This window comes from Euleptes europaea, chromosome 1 (assembly GCF_029931775.1).
Source record: "Euleptes europaea isolate rEulEur1 chromosome 1, rEulEur1.hap1, whole genome shotgun sequence".
Lineage (NCBI taxonomy): Eukaryota > Metazoa > Chordata > Lepidosauria > Squamata > Sphaerodactylidae > Euleptes > Euleptes europaea.
This window is the reverse complement of record NC_079312.1, coordinates 87,537,884-87,551,534: the sequence shown is the minus strand read 5'-3', so window position 1 is coordinate 87,551,534 and position 13,651 is coordinate 87,537,884.

The following is a 13,651-nucleotide window of genomic DNA, read 5'->3' as shown; positions in this document are numbered from 1 at the left end:
TCAAACAATGCCATACAGTTAATAGATCCCAGGGCCCTCCTGAGTTTGCAGGGGCTACCAACCCCCAGTCTCCTAGAATTTTTATGGCAACAGTAGGCTTATTCAAGAGCAATGCAATTAAACAAATATGCATTTGCATATTTAAAACGTTTAAACCTGGCCCCTGTAGAAGAAATTTGACCATTACTTTTGTAGGGCTTTTCGAAACTGTGCCATGCCACTTTAAAATTAAATGCTTGTCTTTGTTATTTATTTATTTATTTATTTATTTACTTACTTACTCCTTTTATACTCCTCCTTTCTCCCCCATGGGGACCCAAAGTGGCTTACATTATTTCTCTATCCTGTTTTATCCTCACAACAACCCTACGAGGTAGGTTAGGCAGAGAGTGTATGACTGGCTCAAAGTCACACAGTGAGCTTCCATGGAACAGTGGGGATTCGAACCTGGGTTTTCCAGATCCCAGTCCAACACTCTAACCACTATACCACACCGGCTGCCTTATATTACACAGAGACTAGTGTCCTGAGAATACTTTCTTAGTAGAACATGGAATTTTTTTCAGGTATGATGAGGGAAATAAATAGAGAGCTGGAAAAGAGATAAGTGGCACATCATGAAAGAGGATGGAGAGAGTGAAAGAAAATCTCTGCTGAAAGCAGGGCCCAGTGCATGGCATATTTCTCATAAAACTGCAAACCCTGGACCATATTATTTATTCATGTGATCAGTATTTCAAAGTTCAACAGAGAGAGAAGGAGCTTCAGTTGCATATGTATTGCACCATAAAGATAGTAAAAAAGAATCAAATGTTCACAAAATAGAGAGGATATCAGCCCAACAACTGTAAGAAACACAAATGCGTAAATTTTAAGGTATAAAGCTGCATCCATGCAACTAACAGTTTCTAATGGGGGGAACACTTAGAAATAATCGTATCATATTATTTTGATTAATAACTTGTCAACCCAAAGTATGGTAACTGATCAACCTTGTAATTTATGGGGAAAGTAATGGAAACCTTGAGTTCATTTACTGCGTGGTGTTTGAGTAGACTTACGGCAACATTACTTTAAAAACGTTTTAAATACATGAACATTGTAGTCTTCTCAGAAGGCTTAGCCAATTTAAGTCTCTATCTTAGAGTCACTATGTTTGTTTGTGGGTGGGTGTCCCTCTCTCTATTTTTCCAGGAATGAATGGCAGTTCCAAGAGCACTGACTCACTTGAAGGAACAAGTACCAAATCATCAGCAGCGGGGAAACTGTGTCTCAGTGGCATGTCAGTTGTTTCTGCCATTTGAGATGCCCGTGGCTGACGAGCACCACAAGGCCTGCCTGTTACACAGGGCACTGCCATTGTGCTGTTACTGTAATTGTGAGTCTTGCAGAAGAGTATTTGACTGGCACATTTGGTTTCCCATGTCTTGGGTTGGAGGGGCCCCACCCCCAAATTTACCTGGCCCAGTGAAGACTTCCAGGTAGGCAGTGAAGGCCCCACCAATGGCTCAAGGAACCACACTGAGCCTCCAACAGAAGCCCCACACAAAGACAGGCCAGGAAGGGCCATGCAGGCCACAACACAGGGAAGCGTGGCTGTGATGCTCCCGTTGCCAGCCACACCCTCCATGCAGCTCGGAGAGGAGGCAGGGCTCTGCTGCTGAGCTACACCTGCGGGCATTCCCAAGGATAAGGCTGGCAGCATCCCCACCTCTCTTAAACCAGCTTGGGATGCAGCTAGGGTTGCCAAGTGCCAGGTGGTGGCGGGCAAACCCCCGCCAATTCACCTGGCTGCCCGCTGACCAGCTGAGGGTCAGCGGGCAATCTGTGCAGGCAGGGACAGGTCACTTCTGGTTCACATCCGGAAGTGCTGCATTGCAAAGGGCCGGTTTCCACTCAAACTCCCAATTTGAGTGGTAAAGGCCTGTTGCGATGCGGCACTTCCGGGTGTAAAATGCATCACAAGGGGCCATTTGAGTGGAAAACAGCCCCCAGTTTGAGTGGAAACTGGCCCTTTGCAATGCAGCACTTCCAGATGTGAACTGGAAGTGCTGAAGCACTTCTGGGAGCGTGCAATCCCCCCCCCCACTCCAAAAACCTTCCGCCGAAGAAGAAGAGGGACCTGGTAAGCCTAGATGCAACAGACACCCTCTAAGGTAGCAGGGAAGAGAAGAGCACAGGATGGGAAGGTCTGGAGCAGGAATCTAGCCACCTCTGTTGCCCACACCCTGCAGGACAACACCTTTGCTCATGTAGCAGCTTTAAATGAGCCCAGGGCTGTCCTGCCCACTGGAAAGCCTTTAAAAGGCAGGGAGCAGGATGGCCAAGGAGCATGGACCAGACCTCTAACTCGCAGTTAGAGAAGAGGTGTGGAGCAAGGGAGACAGGGACTAGGGGGAGACAGAGTCTCCCTCCTTGCCCAGCGACTGAGGCTTTGTTTATTGGCTGCTGCTGAATTATGCTGAAGGATGTGGCAGCCCCAGGCTCCGCCCCTTGGGAGTCGGAGCCTGACATTACAGATCTAATTCCTGGGAAGTCTGAATCGCTATCCTATGCTGTCATAGAAGCAAAGTCAAAAGCACAAGAACAGCAGTAGAAATCAAAGATACTGTAACATAGACCGCCACTCTCACCACATTCTGCCAATACCCACCTAACTACAACAACGTCATATTAGCTATGCATGGAAGGCGCCAATCAATACGTGGCGATGGGTTGGATCCAACCAGCTTTTCCACTAGTGAAAAAGAGGAGAACATTGTTAAGATGCTGCAGTCATCCAGGAAGATGCTGATGGTCTTTTACATAAACATTAGTAACTTTATTCAGGAGTAACAAACAAAGGAACACAAGGCCTACCAGAGTCCTTCATGGCCGTTCCTCTAGCCAGCTTATCTAGGGCTCATAAGTAAAATAAAATAAAATAATTAAAAACAAAAAAACCTGGACTGAAAATAAAACACAAAAACAAAAACCCTGGACTGGAACTACTCCAGATTCTAGTATCTCGGAACTATTATAAAACATGAAGGACCACTGAACATTACAAACATTAGATACAACACATTATCTCTGTAAAGGCAACAAGCATTTGCAAAAGACGGGCTATCAGTATAAGGGAGAATGCATACCTTCAGAGCAAGAGTGTAAGAGATAACACTGTGAGGAAAAGAAGTTCACTGAGGCACAGAGTTCCTTAAAAGTTTTTGTAGCAGAACTGTGCCTGCTGTTATCTCCCTTGTATAACCCCAAACAATTTTCTGCAATAGGACGGTATTAGCATTAATGAATACGTTACAGTATTTCATATCTCCGTATTCCAGCATTTCAGTCCTGCTCTTCTTCATGGATTAAATAACTGTGAAGCACTACTGGCTCCCATAACTAACAAAAGTTTCACAATCAAGGCCAAGATTTTAGTTCTTCAGCACAGCATGTTCACAGCTTAGGCACTTGGTTACACAACAGATACGTCCACAGCATCTAAGCTCACTTTTGTTTGATTTGCAAGGGAAAGTGCAACTGATGTTTTAGTTCCAGCTATTCTTGTAATCTGTGTTTTGGAAAGTAGGGTAAACAAATCATTAAGGGTTAGCACTCATGGGGGAAATTATATACACATGAATATGGCTGGATTCAGCACTTTGCAATCAACTGTGTGCATGCTTGTGGTCATCTCCTATAAATGTGTATGCATATTGCTAGATTGTTTGGTGGCGTAGAACAGAAGCTAGGGAATGATGTGTACAGCTCACATTTTCCTTTGGTTACTGTATTGCAAGAGAAGTGTTACATTTCTATTTTCAGGGAGTTCATAACTTCCAGGGTGATGTACATACACTCAAATCCCTGCTCAGCCTTGAAGCATGCTAGATGACCTTGGGCCAGTTGCACTCTTTTGGGCCAGTTGCACCTTGGGCCAGTTGCACAACAGGGTTGTTGTGAAGAGAAAATGAAGGAGGGTCGAACCATGCATACCACCCTGAGTTGCTTGAAGGAACAGCAAGATAAAAATATGATAGAAAAGCCCACTAATCAGTGGCTAAATTGCTTAGTGGTAGTTTTATCTATCACACTTTTATCTCAGAGTGAAAAGTGGCCAAGGAAAACATCAATCCTCTCCTTATTCTTTTTTTTATATTATTTCAAAGGGGGGGATACAAAAGGAAAGAAGGGAAAGGATAGGGGACCGTCTGCGGGTAAAATACATTTGTAAAAAATAATAATAGCATTTCACCCATAAAAAATACATATTCATTTTGCTATAATCAATAATTATACCATTATTCTTGTTTTACTAAAAAAAAAATAACTTCACTTTGCTTCAACCAATGTACCGTTTTATAAAATTTCAACTACTGGTTTCTATATACCTATAAAACAAACTCCATTTTCCGTTAAACTGTTCAAGAGTTTCTTCGTCAGTCATATTCATCATATGAGTCATTTTAGACATTATGGCCTAGTCCATCATTTTATCTTTCCAGTCATCTATCTCTGGCATGTTTGGTTGTCTCCATCTCTTTGCAAGAACTACTCTTGCTGCTGTTGTGGCATATTTGAATATGTCTTTTAGTTGTGGAGGCAGTTCCGATGGCATTATGCCAAGTAGAAAACTTTTAGGATTCAAGTTGAATTTTTTCTGGAACATGTTTTGTAACTCGCCGTGAACCCCATGCCAATATGATTGCAGCTTCGAACAAGTCCACCAGGCATGAAAGTAAGAACCATCTAATCCTCTCCCTATTCTATGGGGGAGAACAGGAAAATAAGTTCTATATAGATACAACGAATGTGCAAGACCTCAGCTTGCATCAATTCAAAGGATCCCTGTAAGACAGGGATACTCCAGTCCAGTTACAATCAATTGCTATAGTACAATAACAGCACAATATCCAACAGCATGTGAATGCTTAAGACGAATTTTGAGCAAAGAGCTTCAGAACTGTGACCAGCTTTGATTTTTCTTTAGGTTATCAGTGCCATCCTAAGCAAGTCTGCTTAGGACTATCCAATGAGGCTTACTCCCAGGAAAGTGTTCTTAGGGGATTGCACTGTAAGGAATGCAAAGGCTTGGTTCAGATATAATGTAAAAACATGGTTTATTTTAACTATGATTGCATTATGAAAAAGATTCATGTCACAGATTCACTCAAATCTGGTTTGCCTTAACAAATGGTGGTTTCGTTGCCCTTTCTCTATAAACTGGGAGGGAGTTGCCAGAGAACAAACTAGGATTAAATCAGGTTCAAGCTGCCTAGGATGTCTGCATTCAGATGAAGCCATAGTTAACATTAACTGTGGTTAATAAAACAAATTCAGATCCTGGTTAGACCCTAACTAACCATAGTTAGAGTGGCTAGCACTCAGATACACATACATGCAATATTGACCACAATTACTTTAACCATGGGTTTGGACAATGTCTGAACAGAGCTGAAACCTTATTGTTTCTCACTTGAAATACCATTTGAAGTGGTGCTGCCCTATTATAATTCACACATTTTCACAAAATTAAAGTCCAATAGCGCCTTAAAGACCAACAACACTTTCCAGGGTATATAAAATATATATACTGACCCTGGAAAATTGAGTTGTTCTTTAAGATGTCATTGGACTTGAATTTTATTCAACTGCTACTGACTAAAACAGCTACTCGCCTGAAATATTTCAACAACAGTCAAAAGGATGGATACCATCCCAGAGAGCTTTACGCTCAACGAACAACAATTTGGTGGTCCCCAGCCTGAGGAGTGTGTGGCTGTCCTTGATGAAGGTCTCCCTAATAACATCAGGGAGTCTCCCTAATAACAGTCTCCCTAATAACATCAGGGCCCTGCGGGACCTAAAGGAGTTCCACAGGGCCTGTAAAACAGAACGGTTCCGCCAGGCTTATAACTGAGGGCAGCCGCAAGTTATATTTCCATTGTCATTGTTGCTGGCCTCCCCATCCTCCCCGCCCCCCGCAATTCGTTTATGGGGGTTTCACTGCCTGACCAGGTTTCTAGTGACTACTATTTATGTCTAATGAATGCCATCTTTTTTTATTGTATTGTACTGAGAATGTAGTTTTAAAGTATGTTTTAACTTATGTTTTATGGTTATATGTTGTGACCCTCTCTGAGCCCAACTTGCCGGGAATGAGGGCCCTCTATAAATATGAAGAAACAAACAAACAAACAAATACACACATGCAGATACACCTAAGCCAGTTTTACATTTTTAAGGGTTCCTGAGACACTTGTTACTCATTAGCAAGCAATTAGTGCGAATGATTGTGCACCCTCCCCACCCCCAACAAGAGTTCATGATGCCAGATGAATTGTAACTGTGTGGAATGGGGACCGTACCAGATCTCAAAGATTGTGTTGGCTGGTTCTTCAGTAATACTCACTGTTTAACTGTTCCCACCTTGCTGATTTCATACATGCATATAAGTGTGCAATTTGAACGTAACTAACTAAACGTAACTGGGCATTTGCCTATCTGCCAAATATGGAACAAGCCACAGTTGCTAGATGTACTCAACCCAAATTGTTGAAGATGTGAGAGTAATCAAGTTATCTGTAGTCCATCTATTTTCTGTTCAATGCCTATGGCTTTCCCCATAGTACATAAGAAAGGTCATACTGGATCAGACCAAAGTCCATCAAGTCCAGCAGTCTGTTCACACAGTGACCAACCAGGTGCCTCTAGGAAGCCCACAAACAAGATGACTGCAGCAGCATCCTGCCTGTGTTCCACAGCACCTAATATAATAGGCATGCTCCTCTGATACTGGAGAGAATACATCATGACTAGTATCCATTTTTACTAGTAGCCATGAATATGTCCACTTCCCTCTTAAAGCCTTTCAAGTTGGCAGCCATCACAACATCCTGGGGCAGAGAGTTCTACAATTTAGTCACTAGAGTTCATTCAGTTCTTCCCACAGTGGGGCTGAAAGACCAATAAAGAGAGATGCGGCCTGTCAACCATGACTTTTGTTTGATAGAAGAGGGCTGATTATTTTTCCTTCTTACTGACTCAGCTCAGAGTGACTATTTATGAAGAAAAGTTGCCAGCTATAACTGCAACAGCTCAGCTTCCCCATATGAATCAGGTATTCTCAGCTCTAACCAGAAGGCCATCCTCCTTATTAGCAATTTGCTTGCATCCAGGATTACTTTAGCCACATCACATATGAGCAGCGGTTAGCTTGCCGGGTTGTTTCTGTCTTTGTGGGTAGTTTCAGGATGTAAGTTTGAGTAGTAGAACTGACACCACCTTGCTGATTTCACACGTACATATAAAATGTTAGGAATGTCATTTGGAGTGTAGCTAATGAAAAAAATACCCTTTGTTAACCTTAGCATGGTAGCTCATCTGAATGAAAATACCCCCAAACTTTGGGCTTTGCCCTGACTATGCTGTTTTTCTGATGGTGCCTTGATGTCTGCAGCTGCAGTCTGCTTTCGATTCCCATGTTTTTAAATGTTTGCTTGTGTAGGCTGGCAAAGGAGAGGGGAGCCAGGAGGAGAATGTGGCTCTGCAGGTGTTTGCCTGCAGGTCAGCCAGAACACTTTGCCCAAATCACACAGTCTGTGAACAGCATTTTCCTCCAAACGTTGCTGTGTTCCTGACTTGGGAAAGAGATCATTTTATGAAACCAGGGGCACTCCTTGCTCAAGCCATTCAGGCTATCTGATGTTAACCTGATAGCAGGAGTGAGCCAATGCCTTACTTGCTGCAGTTTGGGTATCCAATTTCCCATTTCCACCCCTACCTGGTAACTTCAGAAAAAAACAACCAAAAAGAGTTTGCTGTATAACGGTCACCCCAGTACAATAATGACCCCAACACATGCCATAGCAATATTTTAAAAAATCCAAAAAAACATTTTTAAAAAGCACACTCTCTATGAGAAATCCTAATAATCTGCCTACCGTGGTATACTTAACACAGCCAAGCTCACCTGGGTTTGGCACCAGTAACTCCTTGAGTAACACAGACAATAAAGCAAAATAAAGCTTTATTGAAGAAAGTTAAGAAGATATTAAAAGCAAGACATGCAGCTCAATGGCAGTGGAACGCACAAAATAATAAAGCTGAATAACTATCTTACTTATTGGAGTCCTAACTCAGCACACTTGGTACTTAAGGCAAAGAGTTTCCAGAGTATAATGCAAGTATCTTCCTGACAGCAAGGAGGAGTGAGCAGGGAAAAGGTAAAGGGATGAGGAATTCTTCTCCCTAGCTACACTGCAGCCAAGAAATCAGAAGGAGATTGAGACTGGGCAGGGCAGCTATGAAGGAGCTAGAAAATATTTTGAAGTGTAAGGATGTGTCACTGGCCACCAAGACTAGATTAATTATGGGTGTGAAACTAGATTAATGTATGGGTGTGAAAGCTGGACAGTGAAGAAAGCTGATAGGAAGAAAATAGATTCCTTTGAAATGTGGTGTTGGAGGAGAGGGTTACGGATTCCGTGGACTGCCAAAAAAACAAATCAGTGGGTTATAGATCAAATCAAGCCTGAACTGACCCTAGAAGCTAAAATGACTAAACTGAGGCTGTCGTATTTTGGTCATGTCATGAGACGACAAGAGTCACTGGAAAAGACAGTCATGCTAGGAAAAGTTGAGGGCAGCAGGAAAAGAGGAAGACCCAACAAGAGATGGATTGACTCAATAAAGGAAGCCACAGCCTTCAGTTTGCAAGATCTGAGCAAGGCTGTCAAAGATAGGACATTTTGGAGGACTTTCATTCATAGGGTCGCCATGAGACGGAAGCGACTTGACGGCACTTAACATACACACACAGCTACACTTATAGAAAAAAAGCTGACCATAACCTCCTGATCTCTTCAACAAATCACATGGCTGTATCTATGGAACTTTCCAGGGTGACAGCAAGTTCTCCCTCCCATGACAGATTCACCTGAAGTGCATGAACTAATTTAGCTGGCCTGAGAACCTGCCTTTGGAAAGAGGCTGCTGTGTGGGATGTTACCTAGCACCTGCAAAGAGCCAGGGAAAAATTTAAGCTGAAAAATTTCTCCAAGATAGAGTCTCGCTTGACATCTGGAACTAGGGTTGCCAGTTCTGAGTTGGGAAATAGCTGGAGATTTTTGGGGGTGGAGCCTGAGGAGGGCAGGTTTTGGGGAGGGGCTTCAATGGGGTATAATGCCATAGAGTCCACCTTCCAAAGTGGCCATTTTCTCCAGGTGAACTGATCTCTGTCATCTGGAGATCAGTTGTAATCCCAGGAGGTCTCCAGCCACCACCTGGAGGTTGGCAACCCTATCTGGAATCTGGCTGCATGGGGGAGGGGCAAAAAAACAGCACTCCACCAGCAGAACAGCAAACCATTTTAAAGCTAATTGGCTTGAAGGGCTTCAGCTAACTGGATGTGCTATGGAGAGGGTCATACTACCCACTATGAATCTCTGTGGACAGAGGGAAAGACAGGATAGAAAGTTTTGAATAAATGCATAAATAAATAAATCTGTTCTTAGTGAATCATCTCACAAGTCCTCACAGGGTGCTGGTGCTTTTCCAGAAGAACACATTAAAACAGTTATTTTACCAAAAGAAGAAAGCTACACAAGCTATACTAGGAGAAGGGCATGAGCACTGACAATAAGTTAGGATGTGAAGGGCAAAGGAGTTGTGATCTCTTTTGTCTTTCTTCAGCCAAACAAAAATGTGCAATAAGGCCATTTCAAGCATGGATCTTGTCTACACAGATGGGCAATATATGCAACCTATATACATGCAGCCCATATGTAGATCGTGGCATGTCACAATCACACATGCGCATATGTTGCTGAGTCTGCACACTACTCACATGCAAACCTCCCTCCCCACCAGCTGCTATTTGCCCTATGAAGAAAAGCTTAGAGTTACCACATGAGGATCTGTATGTCTTCCCCATGGGCTAAGTAGTAAATACTGGGGCTGGGGGGCTGGGGGGCTGGAGTGGAAGCTGAGGCACAGGGGAATAATGAGTTACAACTTTTCTTACCAAGTTTTGTGGGCCAAGCATTTTTTTAAACCTTTCAAGATCTCCTTTTTTAAACCTTTCAAGTCGTGTGTAGTTTGGCTCCTGATACTCTGAACTGCAAGGCAGAAGCCACATTTTAATTCTCACTTCCAAGGCTGGTTTAACTGAGGGCTTTGCTTACAGTTTCTTTCCGCTTTAAGACTTTTCTTTGGACAGTTATAGTGACCTGTATGCAGGATGGGCATCGGATGGGCTTCGGATAGCCTCAGAGCTCAAAGGGGCTGTCACATGACCCAGGTAGTGCACCTTCCAGAGGCCTCCCCCCCGAATATAAACAGTGCAACATACCTAGAAGATCCTCACTGCAGCCGTGTTTATAAGTCTTCTTGGACTCCTAGATAGTACCTGCCAGTTTATTTCACTTACCTTTTGCTCTTCCATGCAGCCAAATGACTCTTAATCTGCCCAATAATTCAAAGCTCCAGTGCCACTCACAACTTCCCTCTCCCATCATATGCTTTGGCAAATCTTTTTGCTATGTAATCCATCTTTTTTGCACTTGGTACCACAGCTAAACTTTCCATAAGCCCCAAAATTGCACTAAGCACATTAACATTCTTCTCTTTTATAAACTGTTAACTTCCAGTTCTCAAGAAATCTTAACTCGCTGTTTCCAGGGAAAAAAGAAAAGGTTGTAAAGAGATCACAGAAAATCAGATTTTAAAAAGAAGCTCTTTTAATTTTAAAAATCTTTCTTTAAAAACACATATAAAAAGTTTACATCACAAAAATAATATCTCACTGGTATAGATGTGGTTTAATACAAGAAATCTTAACATACACATGTAAACCTAAGATAGTGTTACATCTTTGGTACCTTAGTTCAAACGTGTTTCTGCATTTTCACCCTCATGATGGCTTCAAAAAGTTTTAAAACAAAATCTGTGGATTTTTTTCCCATTCAGAGAGTGTTATTAGTTGCTGCAGGAAAGAGTCTCCAAGGGTTTGCTAAGAGACAAAAACTCTTGCATTGGTCTAGAGTTCAGAAAAACAGGGTTCATGATGTTTTTACAACAAAGTGTGGCTTTCCAGTCTCCAGGTGGGGGCTGGAGTTCTCCAGGAACTACAACTAGGGTTGCCAGCTCTGGTTTGGGAAATACCTGGAGATTTTGGAGGTGGAGCCTGAGGAGGGAAGGTTTGGAGAAGGGAAGGACTTTAATGCCGTAGAGTCCAATTGCCAAAGCAGCCATTTTCTCCAGGGGAACTGATCTCGGTCGCCTGGAGATCAGTTGCAATAGCGGGAGATATCCAGCCACTACCTGGAGGTTGGCAACCCTAACTACAACTGATCTCCAGACTACAGAGATTAGTTCCTCTGGAGAAAACAGCCCCTTTGGAGGGTGCAGCATCATATCCCTATTGAGCTCCCTCTCCAAACTCCCAGGCTCTGCCTCCAAATCACCAGGAATTTTCCAACCCCGAGTTGGCAATCCTATGACCACTTAAACAGGAGGTTCAGGATTAAAAGAACACAACAAAACTATACATTATGAGGAATGGGGGGGGGATAAAGACTAGTTGTATCTTCAAACTAGGGTTGCCAACTTCCAGGTGTGGCCTGCAGAGATCCGTTCCCCCGGAGAAAATGGCTGCTTTGGAGGTTGTGCATTATGGCATTATACCCCGCTGAGGTCCCTCCCTTCCTCAAACCTTGCCCTCCTTAGAGTCCACCACCAAATCTTCAGGAATTTTTCAACCCAGAGTTGGTAGTAGCCTACCCTGAACACATTAATCTGAAGCAAGTACTGCTCATTTAAATGGCCATTCAGGTAGGGTTGCCAACCTCCAGGTACTAGCTGGAGATCTGCTATTACAACTGATCTCCAGCCAAAAGATAAGTTCACCTGGAGAAAACGGCTGCTTTGGCAATTGGACTCTATGGAATGGCGCCTTGAATTGAATGAACATTTAGAAAATAGGCTGCTATCCTGAAAGTTTTGCTGGGCAGGGATTGCACATTATCAGCCATAATTGTTACTTTTCACTTTATTTCAGCTTGCCCCTCATTTTCTTGGTATTAATGCCCACTTTCTGCATTATACTTGTTATGTAGGAGCTGGTGAAAATGCAATATCTAGTTAGCTGTTTGTAGAGAAGGTGTCCACATCATTGTGCCGCATGAATGATGCTAGCTAATTTCCTTGAAAGAGGAAAATGCAACTTTACAAAAACGACAACTATGATGACTGGCGCCATGCATTTCTCTTTCTCAGTGGTAGCCACACTCACTGAGCAATGCAAGGATTAAGTCGAATCTTTTTTCAAATCTTACATTTACGTCATTGCACTTAAACATTCCCAAATAACTGGGAGGGAAGGTTTTTTGACATGAAATTGTGAAATCATGCAAGGTTCATCTCCTCTGCTCCCTCCTAAAGAGAAATAAGCAAAGAAAATCAGGAGGATGTGTCTATAACACATTTGTGCAAAATAAAAAATAAAATAAAAGAGGGAAAGGTTTCAAGAAAGGAATGCATCAAAAGTCATCCTTGTGCAACCTTACTCTCTGAATGGAAAATCAATGGGAAACAGCCATCATGACTAATGTAGGATCACCAGCTCTCTGGGACAAACCTAGAAATCAGGCACCTCTTTAACATGCCTCAGAAACCACATCAGAGCAAGGAAAATATTCTCTCTGCTTGTGCCCATAGTGGTTTTATGAATAAATACCATTAAACCTCTTTCAAGAGGGATCAGTGTTAGTATCATGACAGGGGTGGGATAAGATCCTTCTTATTTGTGTCAAGCCTTAAGTAATGGCAAAAATGGTCACCAAATAAAGGAAATCTGGAGGGGGGGGGAAGGGTGTTAAAAATGAAATACCAATAGGTTTCCTATTTATCCCACCTGCCTTGACAGTGGCTTCTCCTGAGTAGAAGAAAACATGTAGAGCCTCTATCTGCATATGGGTGTTGTAGTCTCAGAGGAGACCATAACTCTTGGGCTAATTTATTTCTTTTTGCATTCTACCAATTCTCCTTTGGTATATGATTTTGTGATTGCTGCTTTAAATATTCATTGAAGACAAGGGGGAAATGTAATTATTAATTCTTTTTGTGAAAGTAAGCAAATTGCCAAAAAAGTAGATAATAATTTTGCATTATTCGAACTTCTAAAGCTCTTTCTAAATAACGTGGTGCCCTCCCCCCAAAAAGGATTCCCTTTGGGCAACTTGCTGAGCCATCTGTAATCAGCTCGGTTCTCTCTACATGCCATTAATTGATACAGAGCCACTGTAAAATCCACAGGCTTCAAATCTCAATGTGTGTGTATAAAGTGCCATCAAGTCACAAGCACTTATGGCAACATCAGCAAGGGACTATCAAGGCAAGTGAGGAGCTGAGGTGGTTTGCCATTGCCTTCCTTTGCAGAGTTTTCCTTGGTGGTTTCCCTTCCAAGTACCGATCCTGCTTAGCTTCTGAGGTCTGATGAGATCAGGCGATACCATGCCGCCTTCCCTCCTCAAAACTCTATATTGGAATTAAAAGGTCTGTCCATTCGAGAGAGCTGATGAGTCTGTACTTGTAGGGTGAAGCTTTAAATGCCAACTGGCCACCTTCCATATAATTGCGTCATTGCACTTCTGTCTCCCGCCCTTCAATC